Below are 15,941 nucleotides of genomic sequence, written 5' to 3'. Positions count from 1 at the left end.
GACTATGACTTTTGTCCTGCTTATATGTATAATACCTCTCTCTTTCTGAGTCTTCTCAGCTTGCTTGCCTGGATGAAGAGAGCTTCCATAGCATGAGCTGCTCTGTGGAGAGGTCCAGGTGGCAAGGAACTGAGGGCTGCCTTAGTCTGCAGTTCAACAGTCCATGAGAAACTGAATCCTGCCAACAATCATGTGATTGAGTTTGGAAGTGGGTCTTTTTGTAGTTGAGTCTTGAGGTGACTGCAGTTTTGATGATATCTTCATTGTACTTTGTCAGATATTCTGAGCAGAGGACCCAGCTAGGCTACATCTGGACTCCTGGTTCACAGCAATTGTGAAGTAAGAAATGATGTTATTTGAAGTTGCTAGTTTTGGAATAATTTGTTATGAAGCCACCGATTATTTTATTTTATTTTATTTTATTTATTTATTTTTTTAACGTTTATTGATTTTTGAGATGGAGAGAGACAGAGCATGAACGGGGGAGGGTCAGAGAGAGGGAGACACAGAATCTGAAACAGGCTCCAGGCTCCGAGCTGTCAGCACAGAGCCCGACGCGGGGCTCGAACTCACGGACCGCGAGATCATGACCTGAGCCGAAGTCGGCCGCTTAATGGATTGAGCCACCCAGGCGCCCCAAGCCACCGATTATTAATACAGCATGGAGTAACAGTGGCTGTGTTCCTCTATGACAATAGCTTGTCTGGTGACACTGGTTCCACAGCTCCATTTCCTAACTGGTGTCAGGGAATGCTATTTCCTCTCTCTTCAGTGTTAGGGATGGTAATGGCTTTCTGCTGCTGTGAGTCCTTACTCGTACCTCTGTAAATAAATTTTTTTTTCATTAAAACGTCTCTTAAAAAAACTTTCTGATCATGCCATAGGTTTTCTGCCAGGACCCTGAGTGATACGTTCCACCCTGTCTGACCCATGCTGAATGTCTCCTCCTTGTTCCCCTTCTCCTGTGTGTTAAACCCTGTCCTGGGGTTAGAGGGTTAGAAGACACTCTAAAGGAGAAAGTGACCCAGACTCTTGGGGTAGATAGTTCACATATTCAAGACACAGACTTAAGCTGTGTATGTGAGGGGTATCTTACCCTGATTGCTGCAATTCACATGGCTGATCTTCTCTGCCAAGCTCTTATGGGCTGGCCCAAATTGCTACACTCCCCTAATGTCCTTGATCATTCATCTGTTCGTGGGGGAGGTGTGAAGACAAAGCAATGAGTAGAATTATTTTAAAGACTCTTATTCTACTTATTTAACAAACATACAACATATAATATGTGCCAAGCAAGCACTGTTCTCAGAGCTTTCTAAATTTTATCTCATTTAATCCGCATAACAACCCAATGAGATGGGTACTGTTAATACTCTCACTTTACATATGGGGGAACTAAAGTAAAGGCAGGTTAAAGGACTGGCCCATGATCACATAGCTAGTATGGGGCAGAGCTGGTTTTAGACATGGGCTTTCTGGCTCCAGAGTCTTTGCTATCAACCACAACTCTATGCTTGAATATGAAATCTATTTTATAGTAAACATTAGGCCTCTATAACACTGTTTCTCTAGTCTTAACTAATTAGTACCTGTAATAATCAGGGTCCTTTAGGGAAAATAGAGCTAATTGCGCATGTGTGTGTGTGTGTGTGTGTGTGTGTGTGTGTATTATTTTAAGGAATTGGCTCATATGATTATGGAGGCTGGAAAGTCCAAGATCTGTAGTTCATGTCTGAAGGCTACTGCTGGCAGAATTCCCTCTTGCTCAGGGGAGGTCAGTGTTTTGTTCTATCAGACCTTCACCTGATTACACGAGGATCACCCATATTCTGAAGGGCAATCCACTGAACTCAAAGTCACTGATTTAACTATTAATCTCACTCAAACTGCCCCCTCACAGAAACATCCATAATGATGTTTGACCACATAGCTGCTCACCGTGGCCTGGTCAAGATGATACATAAAATGAACCATTACAGTATCTTTCAACATTTTGATTTTGGAAGGTTTAGTGGACATCAAGTAGGGCCTAGAGGGAAAAATACGTCCTCTGCAACTTTAGGAAGCTTTTTCCAGACCTTAATATGAAGGACCCTTTTTTCTGTTTCTGGTTTCACAGGTGAAGTGGCGAGCTCCAGGGAGCCACAGGGAGTCATAAAGAACAAAGAGCCAGCCCTTCTGCCTATGGTCTAAGCCAAAAGAATTCTCATAGCTCCCATGTGATCCGGGGACTTGGAGCCAAAGGTCAGGGTTAAGGGTTGCAAATGTCAATGCGTTCAGGAGTCAGGCAGGTAACATAAATGAGCCAGGCAGGCCAGATATAAGGCAGACAACAGTGCAATGATGAATGAGAAGTGTCCCTCCACCTCAGGGTTAGGGAGTCAGAAGTGGTAGAACTGGAGCCAATTGGGGTGTGCCTGGGGCCTCTAAAGTGATCAGCTGCCCCTCCCTCAAGCTGATTGTTGCCAGACGTTCAACTTCAAGAGAAACTGGAGATCTGGATTTCCATGTGAAACCTCCTGATTTTCTTTCCCCTCCTCCTCCTCCTCCTCTTTCCCCTCCTCCTTCTCCTCCTCCTCCTTCTCCTTTTACATTTTCTGTAGTATTTTTACTTTTTATTTTGAAATAACTTCAGACTTACAGGGAATTTGCAAAAATAGTACCAAGAATCTTCGCATGCTCTTCCTAGGTCCACTGGGAACTGGAGTCCAGAAATGTTAACATTTAATCATGCTTGCTTTATCATTCTTTGTGTCTCCTTCTGTGTGTTTTCCTGAATTTTTGGAGAATTGGAGCTGAATGTTTAGTAGACATGACAGAAGACCCTTTCAGAACTGAGTGTTCAGTTCTTGACTATTTCCATGATGGCAGATCCTGGTCCTTGTGGGTTAATTTTATCTTTGGAAACAACAGTTAATTGACTAGCTGGGATTTGGTGTTTTCTTTTTTTGCAAACAGTGCTTCCAAATATGTCAAATCTCCCTTTCCCATTTTTAGTGACATATTTAAGGAGATTCTACCTTTTTTAGTGTCTTTTGGTTAAGAGTCCTTTCAGTTTAAAACTTTCCCTCCTTTTCTTCCCCGGCAGACACTTAACTGGAGAGACACGAAGGGGGAAAGGGGTCAGGTTCTGTATCTCAGGGAGGTGTGACAGGATAGGCAGAGATCGTCTAAGGTGACTGGTCCCTGTTAATGGAAGGAGAGGTCCTGGTCTTCTGGCTTGGTCTCCATTTATCTGCTCTTCTAGGGACTTCCACTGATGTAGGGTGTGATGGTCTCCAGGTGGACGGTGTTCAGATTCACCCCAGCTCCTGCCATTGCTGTGGAACCCCTCAAAAAGTGACAATTCCTCTGGGGCCCTGTGAGTGACTGACAACTCAACCTTGTCACCAGGTGCTGACTCCTTTCTCCTGGCCTGGAACCTCCTGTACAGACTCTTGGCCCTTGACCACTTTTCTAAATGCATTCATGAGAGCAACGGGAATTTCTAAGTTCTCTCCCTTGCCCTACAAAGGCTTCAGGAGACTGAGGTGGGAGTGTGTTCTTACATCTCTTCTATGGTCTACCATGAAACACTTCTTGCCTCCAGAAGTTTCAGATGGCAATCAGGCACCAGTTTTGTGGTTCACTCTGCCACAACTTCTGCCACAGGGACACCAACATTCATGCTGATCATCTTCCTGCTAGATCCTTGCAGTTAAGTGTGGCCATGAGACTGAGTTCTTGCCAACAGCCTGTATCACTTACTAGTGTAGCCCAGACAAACCTTCAAGCAATCTTGTGGGATCCTTCCACATTTGTGTGGTTGGAATGGTGAAGAAGATGACAGAATGACCTTGATGCCAAAGCAATTGCCAGCCCGAATCCCTAAATGATTACATGGAGAGGACTGACTCCTGCCCCCTTCCCTCAAATCTGGTGCATGAGAAAGATGTACCATCGTGTTTGAACCATTATACTTTGGGTTATTATTTATAGTAGTGTAGCCTTCACTAACATATTCTTGCCACCTGGGGACACAGGCTCTCCCCAGAGCTGTCTTACTGTGCTCCAGTCTGGGCTATCTCGGTCGGCCTAGAGTGAGCATCCATTCAGAGAGGGGAGTACCAGTCTCCTTTTGGACTGGAACCTCTAATCTATGAGTGATTCCCACAGCCCCTTACTTGGCTTGGAGGAGGGAAGGAGCATCTCCCTCCTTCTTCCATGGAGCATTCAAGAAAAATCTCTGGTAGGAGCACTGCATTACCCACAGAGCAAGTGACTCTGATAATTCCATTTTTTCCTACTCCATAGGCATGGAATGCTAGCCCAGGGGTAGATTGGGGTTGGGTGGCTTTTCTAACTCTTGGTAAGTCTCAGGGTGGGGAGCAGAGTGGTGTAATGCTCCCGGTATCAGAAGTTCTCCATGGAATGTAGGCTATTCGTGGCCTGTGGCTTCCAGGTGTGGGCCTAGGGCCAATTCTGGGGCTGTGGAAAAAGTCTCAGTCAACGTTCTGATGCATAGTAAAATGTCACTGGGCAGGGAAATTGAGGAATAAAAGGAAAACCAATTTGGGAGGCTCAGCTCCTGCAGACATGGATGAGGGGGCAGGTATGAGTGAACGAACTCTCTGGGGTCTCTGCTCTCTGGGAAGGCTCAGTCTGGAAGCTATTGTTCAGGGTGAAGAGCCAGGGTGCTTATGATGCCTCATGGGGGGGCCCCTCCATCCTGGGGACACCTGACTAGGCTTTTCACCACCCCTCTCTTTAAAGAAAGCACATACATATTCTAAGTTTGATGCTTTCAGCTTAATAGTGGTTTTATTTTTAATTTAATTAAAAAAATTTTTTTTTTTTTTTTTAGGTTTTATGCTACTGTCTTGAAGCCTGCGTGCTTCTGGGAATCATTTCTTAGCTTCTCATTACAGTTTTGGCTGCAAGTTGGGTTTATCCTTAAACAATTTTTTTTTTTAAACATTTATTCACTTTTGAGAGACAGACAAAGTGCAAGCTGGGGAGGGGCACAGAGAGAGGGAGACAAAGAATCCAAAACAGGATCCAGGCTCTGAGCTGTCAGGACAGAGCCCAATGTGGGGCTCGAGCCCACGAACTGTGAGATCATGACCTGAACCAAAGTTGGATGCTTAAATGACAGAGCCACCCAGGTGCCCCTATCCTTTTTTTTTTTTTTTTTTTAAATTTTTTTTTTTTCAACATTTATTAATTTTTGGGACAGAGAGAGACAGAGCATGAACGGGGGAGGGGCAGAGAGAGAGGGAGACACAGAATCGGAAACAGGCTCCAGGCTCTGAGCCATCAGCCCAGAGCCCGACGCGGGGCTCGAACTCCCGGACCGCGAGATCGTGACCTGGATGAAGTCGGACGCTTAACCGACTGCGCCACCCAGGCGCCCCAAGGTGCCCCTATCCTTAATATCATGGATGACATCATATAGGATAGCTATAGAAAAATGAGAAAAGGAGGGGGAAAGACAGAGGGAGAGAGAGTTGAGGATGGAGAGGAAAGAGTGGGAAAGAAGAGAATATGAATGTGGTCTAGACCCCAGCTCCACCATGTCCATTCTCCTCAACTCAGTCTTCTGCTTTCCAACCTCACCCAGCCCCTGGAGGGCCTTGCATGGGAGTCAAGGGTAGATTCACCAGAGCCCAAGAGACCTGCCTTTCTCCACCTGGGCAGGCTCTGCAGTGGGAAGGCTGGAGCTGACACCCCAGGGGCAATCTGGTATCAGGTGACCATGGTGGTTTGTATGTGGATGAAAAATTGGAGATCTTTAAAGGCACAGCAAGAGTGAAGGTTCAGTGGGGAGGCACTGTGGTGGCTCCAGGACTCACGTGTGGGGTGGGATTGGGTACATGGCTTTGGAGGAGGGATGGGGATGCTGATACTGGGGCCCACAAGGTCCCACTCTTCTTGGGACACACTCACCTTCACCATTGTTTTTTAGAGCTTTAATTGTATGCAGTGCTGGCTTTGCGAGTTCCTTAATAGCATCTTCTTCCTTTTGGCCATTTTCTAGGACAGATAGTAATTCAGGGCAGAAGAGTGGTTTTATTGAAAGAGAACCCCCAACCCCCACCCTAGGCACCGTGGGGACACCTAAAGTGAAGTGGTTTTGCTGAGGAAACCATCTGCTCTCTCACCGGAAAGGTGGTAGGTGGGTATACACCCCAGTGATTCTGTGTGTGAGAGCAGGTAAGAACCAACCCCTGCCCTCCCCCCCTCTGTCCAAGGCTGGATCTATAGCATCATTGATGTCTTTGGTGTCCTTTTGGTTAACCCCAGGGCTTCTGCATTTGTCTTTTCAGCTGTTGATGCCTTCTGGGCTGCTGCAAGAGGTGGAGAGGGTAAAAGGAACAAGAGCTCCCTCCTCACCCCCAGTGGTGGTGTTTATCCCCTCCAGGCCTTACTCTTTCACAGGCCTTTTCAGCTCTGGTCTTTTCCTGCTGTCTCCTGTTCTTTCATGGACTTTTCCTCCAGTGGATTATGATTCAGAGAGAAGAAAAGACCAGTTGGCTCTTAAAAGAGAATGCCCCCTTCTCACCACCACCCCCCACAGCCCCTCACCACTGGTTTTCATCCCCTAAACCAGCCTCCTAGTGTGGAGAGGTTTTGCTCAGGGGACTAACTTCTCCATCATGAGAATGCGAGTGGGCCACACAGAAAATGCCACACAGAGCAAGATACTCTGTGACAGACTAGAGTGTGGGTGCAGGTGTGGGAGGGATGGAGCTCAGCTGGAAAGAAGAAGCTTGTATTATAGGCTTTCAGGGACCTGGAGGAACTCTTAGTGGGGATGGGGGGCAGGCTTTGGAGAACGGCTGGGATTGGAAGCATGCTAGGCCTGGACAAGTGAGGGGTTGGAGAGTTATCCAGGAAAAGGGAAGTCATTCACTTTGCCTGATATGGAAGACGCAAGAGGTAGAGTCTGGGGAAATTAAATTTGAGAGGTAGGCTGGATCCAGATCATGGGCACCATGAGCATCAGGCCAGGAAACGGGAGTTACGTGGTGGGATACGGGGAACCACAAGAAAGGTTTTGAATGGCAGTGTTGCTGAGGATGGGACATGATGAAGACTTCTGACAACCCCCCACCATGTTGTCTTCCTCCTGCTAGTCAAGACGAACTTTCCTATCTTTTCCATTTCCCTCCTTCACTTCTGGCAGGGATGACCTTTTCCTCCCCTGGGCTCTATCTTGTTCTGGTACATAATTTTCTTTTTCAGGAAGTCTCTCCTCTCCCTGGCTCCTAGAGGTGGGTATCCCCGACCTTTTGCCCTGAATGCCTCTTCTACTTATTTTCTTTCATCTACTCACACCCCTCCTCATTAACCCTCTCACCCAGGGCTGGGGCCGGTAGGAGAGGAAGGACTCATAAGTTCACCGATCCTGGGGCAGAGGCAGCTTTTGTGTCACTGGCAAAGGAGGGAGGAGTGGCCATGTCAGGTGGGTAAGCCAGATCCAACTGGGGCTCCCTGAAGTTCCAAGACCTCTAATCACAGGAGCATGGGTGTGGACAGATGGGAAAGAAATGTCTGCCACACAGGGTCTACCAGAAATGCTTTTTAATATCTCAACCAAACCTGTCTTTCTGTTATCTTCCCCAAAGACCTAGGCTAACTTATAACATCTCTGTTAGAATGGAATCATTTTCTGACTTTCTTCTATACCTTGTTGGATGTCTGAGTTTCTTAATTAAAATGGAAAGGGCATGACCTGGTTGTAGTGATGGGGCAGGATGGGTTCTGATTATTATCAGCCCTCCATTCCATCATTCTTTCAACAACATAAATGAGGCACGTATTAGGTACTAGATATTGTGTTAGAAGTTGAGGATATAGCTTTGAGGAAGATAGATAGTCTTTGCTTGGGGAAGCTGACAGTCCGTTGGGGATTTGGATGAATTAACATAATTACATGAAAAATGATTTAATTACATTCATGATGGTGGTAGGAAGGAGGCATACAGGAGGTAATAACATGGGTAATAGGGAATTAAACTGTTCTGGGACTTCAGTGAGGCTGCTCTGAGGAAATCCATCCATAGTCATGAAGAGGTAAAGGGGCAAGCATTTGAAGATTGGATAGGAGGCATTGACAGTGGGCGGGTAAAAGAATGGGGTGGGGGATGGGCAAGCAGCTATATGAGAGCCTGGGCAGGTGGCAAAGGTAAGCTCATTGGTGGAGAAAAAGAATTCCATAGTAGCTAGAGAAGAACGGGCAAACCAGAGACCGGGCTGTAGAGCCAGGCAGGTGCCGGAGGGTGCGTCACTTCCTTTCATTAGTGGGCACAGGCCCTTGTGTGGTGAACCCGGTGGCACGCAGGAGAGATGGAGAGACACACTTGGGAGAACTGCCTTGCTGAGGAGGGGAAGGGAGGAGGGGAGGCAGGGCCCACCTTAGGGGGGCTATAAGGATGGGTGCAGGGGAAGGGCCATGCTCATGGGCATAGACCAGGACCCCAGCCAGAGCTGCCAGGAAGAGGAGAGCTGTAAACCTCATGCTTCCATGTGCCAGAGTAGGTATACCACAGAATTCTTGGAGGTCCTGGGAGCTAGTGTGTGCGTACTGTCTCTCTGGGCCTCTTTTAATGATGATAGGGACCAAGGGGAACCAGTCTTCCAGTGGTGTGCTCTCTTTTTCCTCTCTTCTCCCACCTCAGAGCCACCTGTTAAGTCAACAAGGGCTGGCTGGGACTGGCCAGTGGCCGCCTTCACTGTAGGTCAGTCCTGGACATCAGCCTTGGGGCCAGCACAAGCCTGACTGGCATCCAAACATCTTCTGCCTGCTTCTCCCCTCACCATCCTACCTATCACCTGGGCTACCATCTCTGGTGATATCTGGGTCCTAAGAGAGGCCGTGAGAGCTTTCTGAGGAGGGGACTTTGGCAGGAGGGCTGTGCCCAGAAATGTCTCTGTCACAGGGAAGTGGCCATGTGACCCAGGAGGTCAGACTCAGCCTCCTCAGGAGATGATGGAGTGGCTGGAGCTTCCCTGGGGTTGGGCCAAGTCCATCCCAGGAGGCTGCCTTCAGGACGTATTGAGGCCCCTCCTCACTAAGGCCTAGAGATGCTGGGATCTTCTCTGAGGCTCTCCATACGGTAACCAGAGTTTCTCAGTCTCTGTAGATGTCACCAAAGTGACTTCAGTTCCAGCTAATCATTCTCAACTCCAGAAAGGTCTCTGGGTAAATTAGTAGGAGGATGTAGTCTCTTCTGGGCTTGTCCTTCAGCTGGGGAGGATGGCCAGTAGTTATGGATAATCCAGATTAGTGGAGAATCCAAAAGTGCCCTCTTCACCTCGCAATCCCTTCCTGTGGACTTGTGTTTGGTTGGGATGACAGAGCCAGCCCTGGAGATATGGGTTTGTGACTTGACTTTGTAATTTATTAGCTGTGTGGCCTCGGGAGAGGCAATCACTTGCCCCACTTCAGTTGTTTTTCATTCAATGATTGGAAATCATAGTCATTATCCTGTGGTATAATTAATCATAATTATCCATTATTGAGGAATATCTACGTCAAGATTGGCCATCTCCCTCCTCCATCTGTTCTCAGGCCCAAGCTGGGGAGCTGAGGATAACATGAAAACTAGGGTTTCGATCAAACCAGTGCTGCTGGGCACTGCTGGGTCCAGACAGGCAAAGGTGAGTGGGTTGTGGTGTTGTCTTGAGGGACACACAGTGGGCAAGGGCCTCACCTGGCATACAATGACAATTGGCATAAGTGGTAGTAGGAGTCATCACGCCCTGGAAGAGAAGGCATGCCCCTCCTAGTCCACAGGGTTAGAGGTGGGGTTCTCTATTTAGTAACTGACTGACTTTGGCATGCCACATAGTCTCGGACTCTGTCTCAGCAGTGTGCAGAACCATCCAGGACACTTGTGAAGTTCAGCGGGAAAAGTTCAGATGTGTAGAAGGAGAGAGGCTTCTCCCCGAGCTCTGGATGTGCCCACCTCACCTCAGGAACCCGTTTTGTACAGCACCCCGTTCTCTCCTGCTTAGTTCACTGTGATCCTCTCTTGGCTTTCTCTTTTCAATATACAGACAGACATCTTAAAAAGAAACAAAGAGGGGAGCCTGAGTGGCTCAGTCAGTTAAGCGTCTGACTTTGGCTCAGGTCGTGATCTCATGGTTTGTGAGTTTGGGCCCCGTGTCAGGCTCTGTGCTGACAGCTCAGAGCCTAGAACTTCTTTGGATTCTGTGTCTTCCTCTCTCACAGCCCTCCCCTGCTCGTGCTCTGTCTCTCTGTGTCTCCAAAAATAAATAAACGTTAAAAAAGTTTTAATATGAAAAAATAAACAAAGTGTTTATGTTATCCCTTTCTGACTTCTTTCCAACCCGTTTACAAGCAAGCTTTTGAAAAAAACTACCTCAACATTCTTGTTTTACTTTATGTTCCCATTGCCCCATAACGTTCTCACTACCATACCCGGGACAGAAACAATCCTTATCAAGGTGCTCAGATACGATCTCCACTTCCCAGCCTGTGGGCTTGTGACACAGCTGACCCTTTACCTTGTGATATGCTGGGATGCTCTCTCTCTCTCTCTCTCCCTCTCCTTTCCTCTCTTTTTTGGCGACCCTTCACTCCCTGACTCACCTTTCCTTGCCCCTTCACTGCCCTCCAGTATTCTATTCTTAGCCCTTTCCCCCTTTCCCTAGAGTCACAATTATTACTTCCACATCCACATTCCAGCTCTGATCCATCACCCGGATGTTAATACCCACCAACAAATGAGCAGTTACAGGACCCACCGGAAACCTATCAAACCCTACAAGCTGCAAACTGGTCTCGTCCAGCTTCCCCCCATCCCCTGCTCATCCTCTCCCACTGTTTTCTGTTCAGACAGCACGACATTCACCCAGCAATCTAAATAGACATCTGAGAGGAATTTCACATTTTTCCTTCTCCCAGACCACCTATGTTACAAGGTCATTGACGCCCATCACGTCACCCTCTTTACATGCTGCCTTTTTGTCATTTCCAGGGCTCCACCATTTCTCATCTCCACTAAAGACACAGTCCCATCACTGGCTTTCCCTCTGATAGTCTCAGCTTCCGGTCTACTGGCTGTCTAGTGATTTCTAATAGGCGAGCCTGGGTGAGTTCGTGTGTCCTTTCATGAGGGTCTCCTGTTTCTCTCTTCAGTGCCGACCCCTCCTCACTCCCTCATCTGGACTCTGCTTCAGTCATGTCACATTTCTTTCAATCTCTTGGATAAATTTTATTTTTTCTAGCTTCTGCCTCTTTATGTGTTTTCCTCTGCCTACTCTCTTTAATGCCCTCCTACATCTAGATGGCTTGGCTCCTTTCTATTCATCCTCCAAGATTCAGACCAGGAATACCCTCTTCCCAGAAGTTTCCTTGGCATTCTTGTCCTCCTTCCTCTCCCTACCCAGTTAGGTCAGAGCTCTGGGCTGTGTGCTCTTATTGGTTCCTGGTGCTTCCTTCTCTCTTTGCATCAATCAGCCCGTCCCCAGGTTATCTGCACAGAGCTAGGTCTCCCACACCAGACTTCAAGCTGTGTGGTGCCGGGACCATGTTTAACTTGTCTTTGTATTCACAGCCCGAATCAAGATGCCTTAACGCAGTAAGAAGGCAGTATTTTTTTTTCTTTCTTTTTTTTTTTTTATGAAGTGAGACTAAATGTGTGAAGCCACATGCCTTCAGAATTTGGGCTGAAGGCATGTGGAGCTAGTGGACTATGTTTAGATTAATCTTTTGGAAACTGGGAATTTCACTTATATACCCAGTCCCTTGAGGTATGCTTTGCTGTGGTATCTGTGGGGTTTATTAAGGGAACCTAGGCTGATAGCTCCCTCTGTCTTGCAAAGTGGGCTTGTGCCTGTAGTGTGGAAATCTGGTGATTCAGGCCATAGAAGCTTCCTTGAGTCTGGAAAGAAAGCTTGCATGTTCTCAGAAGTGTGGAGGGTCTCTATGGGGTTCCATGGCAAAGAGGGCCGGCACTGGGTTTGGAATTCCTAAGTGGTCCGTGGTGGAACCCCCTGAGGAAGGGCCCTGGGGACAGGCTATGATATGGGGAACATTCGGCTTGACAGAGAATAGTGCTACTGTGTTTAACTGATGGCTTCCAGAAGAGTCTTCAGAAGGAAAGGTCAGGTAGTTCCTGTAGTCCAGGGTGGGAATAAAGTTGGGAGTCAGGGAGTCAAGTCTCATATCAAAGTGGGAGGCATGGCGGGGAGGAGCGGGGAGACCTCAGAGGAAGGTAGGCAGGGGCTCCAGTTCTTCTGCAGATACCGGACACTGGCATCAGAGAGGTCAGTGTGACAGGGTTTCTACCCTCGTGGAGCTCACAGTCCAAGCCTGGTAATAAAATTAGACTAACGAATGTGATGTTAATATGGCCTATAGTGAGGAGTGTCAGGAAGAAGAAAAAGAAAAATGAAGGTCTAAGGAGGAAAAAAATGAAGGTCTAAACCTGCTGAGGGAAGAGTAGAAATGTTAGAGGAAATACCCAGAGGTATTATGGACAAGAGAGTGAGGGATAGGAGGTGCTACATTCCTGGAGATCTGAAACCTAGCGCAGGAGAGAGTCCGAGATGGGAGGGCCTCGCGTGGGGTGAGATTCCACTTGTAGCAGAGCACAGGGGTGTGTGTGAGGGTATGTGGTGTGGGTGTATGTAGTCGTATGCATGTGGTGTGTGGTGTGGGTATACGTGTGGTGTATGTGTGTGTAAATGATATGTGTGTGGTATGTCGTGTCTGGTGAATGGTGTATATGTATGTGATGTATATATATGCGTGTTTATGTGTGGTGTGTGTTATTTGTGTTTGTGGTTGAGTATGTGTAGTTCTACGTGTGGTGTATGTGAGTGCCTGTGGTGTGCGTGTGGTATGCTGTCTGGCGTGTTTGTGTGTGATATGTGTGTATGTGTGTGTGTACCTGTGTGTGGGTGTGTAGTGTGTATTTGAGTGGAAGGTATGTGTAGGCAGAGGAGGATACTTTCTTCTCATTTCAAAAGTCATCTTGACAGTTCATTACACAGCCAACAGGAACCATTGTTGGCTATTTGCACAAGTCTTTTCCAGGAGGAAATCAGCCCTCGGGGTGCTGGAATCAGCGCTGCCTATGGCAGCCTCTGCACCACACCCCTGCCTCCTGGACTCTCCAAGTTTCTGGGCCTCAGGAATTAAAGGGGCAAGTACTCCCAGGAATGGTGGTGAGGGGTCAGAGGTCTGAATGGTAAAGAGTTTTTTTTTCTCATTAATTCAAAACAAGATGTTTTCATGAATTTAAAACAGCTCTGTAATGATCTGTGACCAAGCTGGGGCTGTTACCCAAAATGGAGAGGGAGGAGGTGTGGGGAGGGAGCGGGGACAGGGATGATGCCCTGAAGACTTTAATTCCTCCTTCTCTGGATGTGGTTAAAGAAAAGTACACCCCTGTCCTCTGGGTTATTTGAGCAGGTGATTGTTCCTGAATGCCTGGTTAAACATCCTGGTGATCGTTGGGGTGCTGATCTGACCCTCCTCCTGTCCTGTGTGTTCTTTCTCATTCTTCTCTAGCTGGGTATGGGGCCCTATCCTCAACAGTAGGCTAGGGAACCTGGAATATAGAGGGCGAGGAGGATGGGGATGATGTTCCCTGCATCTAAGTCATGGACAGAAGGTGCTTTACCTGGTCAACTGACCACTCTGAGTGACTTCACTGGTCTTTCTGGCAAGCACCTGAGGCCACTGCAGTAACAAGTTTTTTCCCTGAGCTGGTAGAAGCTGACCAGTCATCTTGGTCAAGTGCATTGAGTATGACCAGGAGATAAACTGGCTGAATGTTACATATGCTTGCCTACAAAATGTTCTCAAAATCAATGTCCCAGGCTTTGGGACTCCCAAAGGGACCTATCATGTGCTTCTGAAGGTGAGGTAATATTTAGCAATGATCAACTACCAACCATTTGAAACCAATGGTGAGGAAGAAGGTGGAGAGAGATTTGGGTTGAAACTCGGTTTGGTTGCTTCATCACCAGGTTCCCTTTTTGTCTGGCTCCCAGACTGCCTCTGAAAGTCCTTTCAGAAGGGGAGAAAATTTTGGAGCAATGGAAGTCCATTGGGATGAGTATAGCTTTCCAAAACGATAAGTTTGAAGAATGTGAAGTCCTGGTTTATTTGAGACAAATATATTCTCCTCTCTTTATTACCATCCAGTTAGGAACTGGCCTTTGCCAGGTCTTTGGAAGACTTAGTACATTCTCAATCCCTTTCTTCTGGGGGGATGGAGAGTTGAGGACTATCAGACCACGGGAAGTTGTGGGGGAGGGACTAATTTGGGGAGACTTCGTGGACACAGAGACCCCGAGGAGAGGAGTGGGAATATGGGCCTTCAGGGCTGGGGACTTGTTAGTGTAGGGCTTGGATGCAGAATTGGGGAATATGAATGAGTGCAAGTGAGGTGAGACCCGTTATATCAGGGGGAATAACAGAGGTGAGGAGGGGCATTTGGTAGAAAGCTGAGGTGAGACAATGGAGTTTGAAACAGGGAGAAGAGGTCATTGTGTCTCCTGTTGGTCTGTGTCTTTGGATAATTGGAGGCAGTTATAAAGTATACAGGACCTGAAATAGGTCTATGTCCTTCTCAACTTACAGTGCTTGCGACCCACTTCCTAATCCCCAGAGGTGCTGAGGGTGGAGCCAGCTGTGTGGAGAGCCAATTTCCTCATGGAGGTGACTTGGACAAATAGGATTTTTATGTTCTTGTTAATTCATGTGTGAGCCTGAGGCATTGTGGGGCTGGAGGTTGAGGAAAGAAGCTGCCAGTGAGGTTTGCAGGAGGCAACTAGTCTTGTTCTCTGTTGAGATTCTAAGAACTCCAGAGACCACAGTCCTGAGATGCCCTCAGTTGGCCACAAGTGTTGGCTCTGTCTGGTCCTCTGGCTCTCTCCTGGGGAGAATTCCAACCTCTTCCCCACTTCCTGTTCTGAGTTAATGACAAAGAAGAGGCCCACCCACCGGGCAAGTGGGAACCTTTAACCTCCTCAGAGACTTAGACACTTAGATGATGGGGGTCTCAAGAAGTCATTCCATCCATAGCATCAGGATGGCAGAGAGAAGGGAGGCAAATGGGCAGGGCTGATGGTCTAGAGGAGAGGGTGAGAGAAATTCTTTCCCTTGCCTTATATTCTAATTGTGTGATTTCTGCTGTCCAGCTTTCTCAATGTAGGGGTGGGCAAGGAGGGTTAGGGACAGCTTTAGTGTTACCTGCTTTCTCTAATACTTGTTTTTAAGACATAATACACAGACTCGATCCCCCTTCCCACTGGGAGAAATCCAATTTCCTTGTTAATATCTGTGTGGATTCCCAAGAGCTTCTGCTCTTTTAAGCCTTTTCCCTATGACTTTCTTCCTGCTCAACTGTCAATATCATTTGTGTCTTGATTCCTGGAACTGTTCTCTGTGCCCTGAATATCCCCAAATATGGGACAGTGCCCCCTTCTCTGAATTTCTCTGAGCAACACCAACGTAAATTTTTTGTCTTTGCTGAAAACTTGGGGTTAAATTCCAGCACAAAAGCACTTTAATGGTGAATATTCATCATCCATGTCCCAGATTTCATTGGCTCTGACTGCCACAGGGAACTTCACACTGTCTCTCGCTCCTTAGACCTTCACTCTCTCCAGGCCATCATCGTTCCCCTGACACCTTTATCCATTTGCCTGACTTTATTTTTCATCTCCTCACTCAGCCATGTGCACTGTGCTGGTTACCCATTAGTTTAAATAGTTGAGTTCTCTTTGTCTCCTACCACCAAGAGAACTCCACCTTTCTCCACTGAGAAGGCAGACACCAGGCATGCCCCCATTTTTGCCAGCTGTGTGCAACACAAACCTCAGCTGGAGAGAAAAATTTGTATCCTATGATACATCACAATAAACCACAATTTTATCAAGCACTCTTCCTCTTTTCTGAGCCTTTATCTTGTGAGTTA

This window comes from Puma concolor, chromosome B4 (assembly GCF_028749965.1).
Source record: "Puma concolor isolate L17-30 chromosome B4, mPumCon1.1.hap2, whole genome shotgun sequence".
Lineage (NCBI taxonomy): Eukaryota > Metazoa > Chordata > Mammalia > Carnivora > Felidae > Puma > Puma concolor.
Note: the sequence above shows the minus strand (reverse complement) of the source record.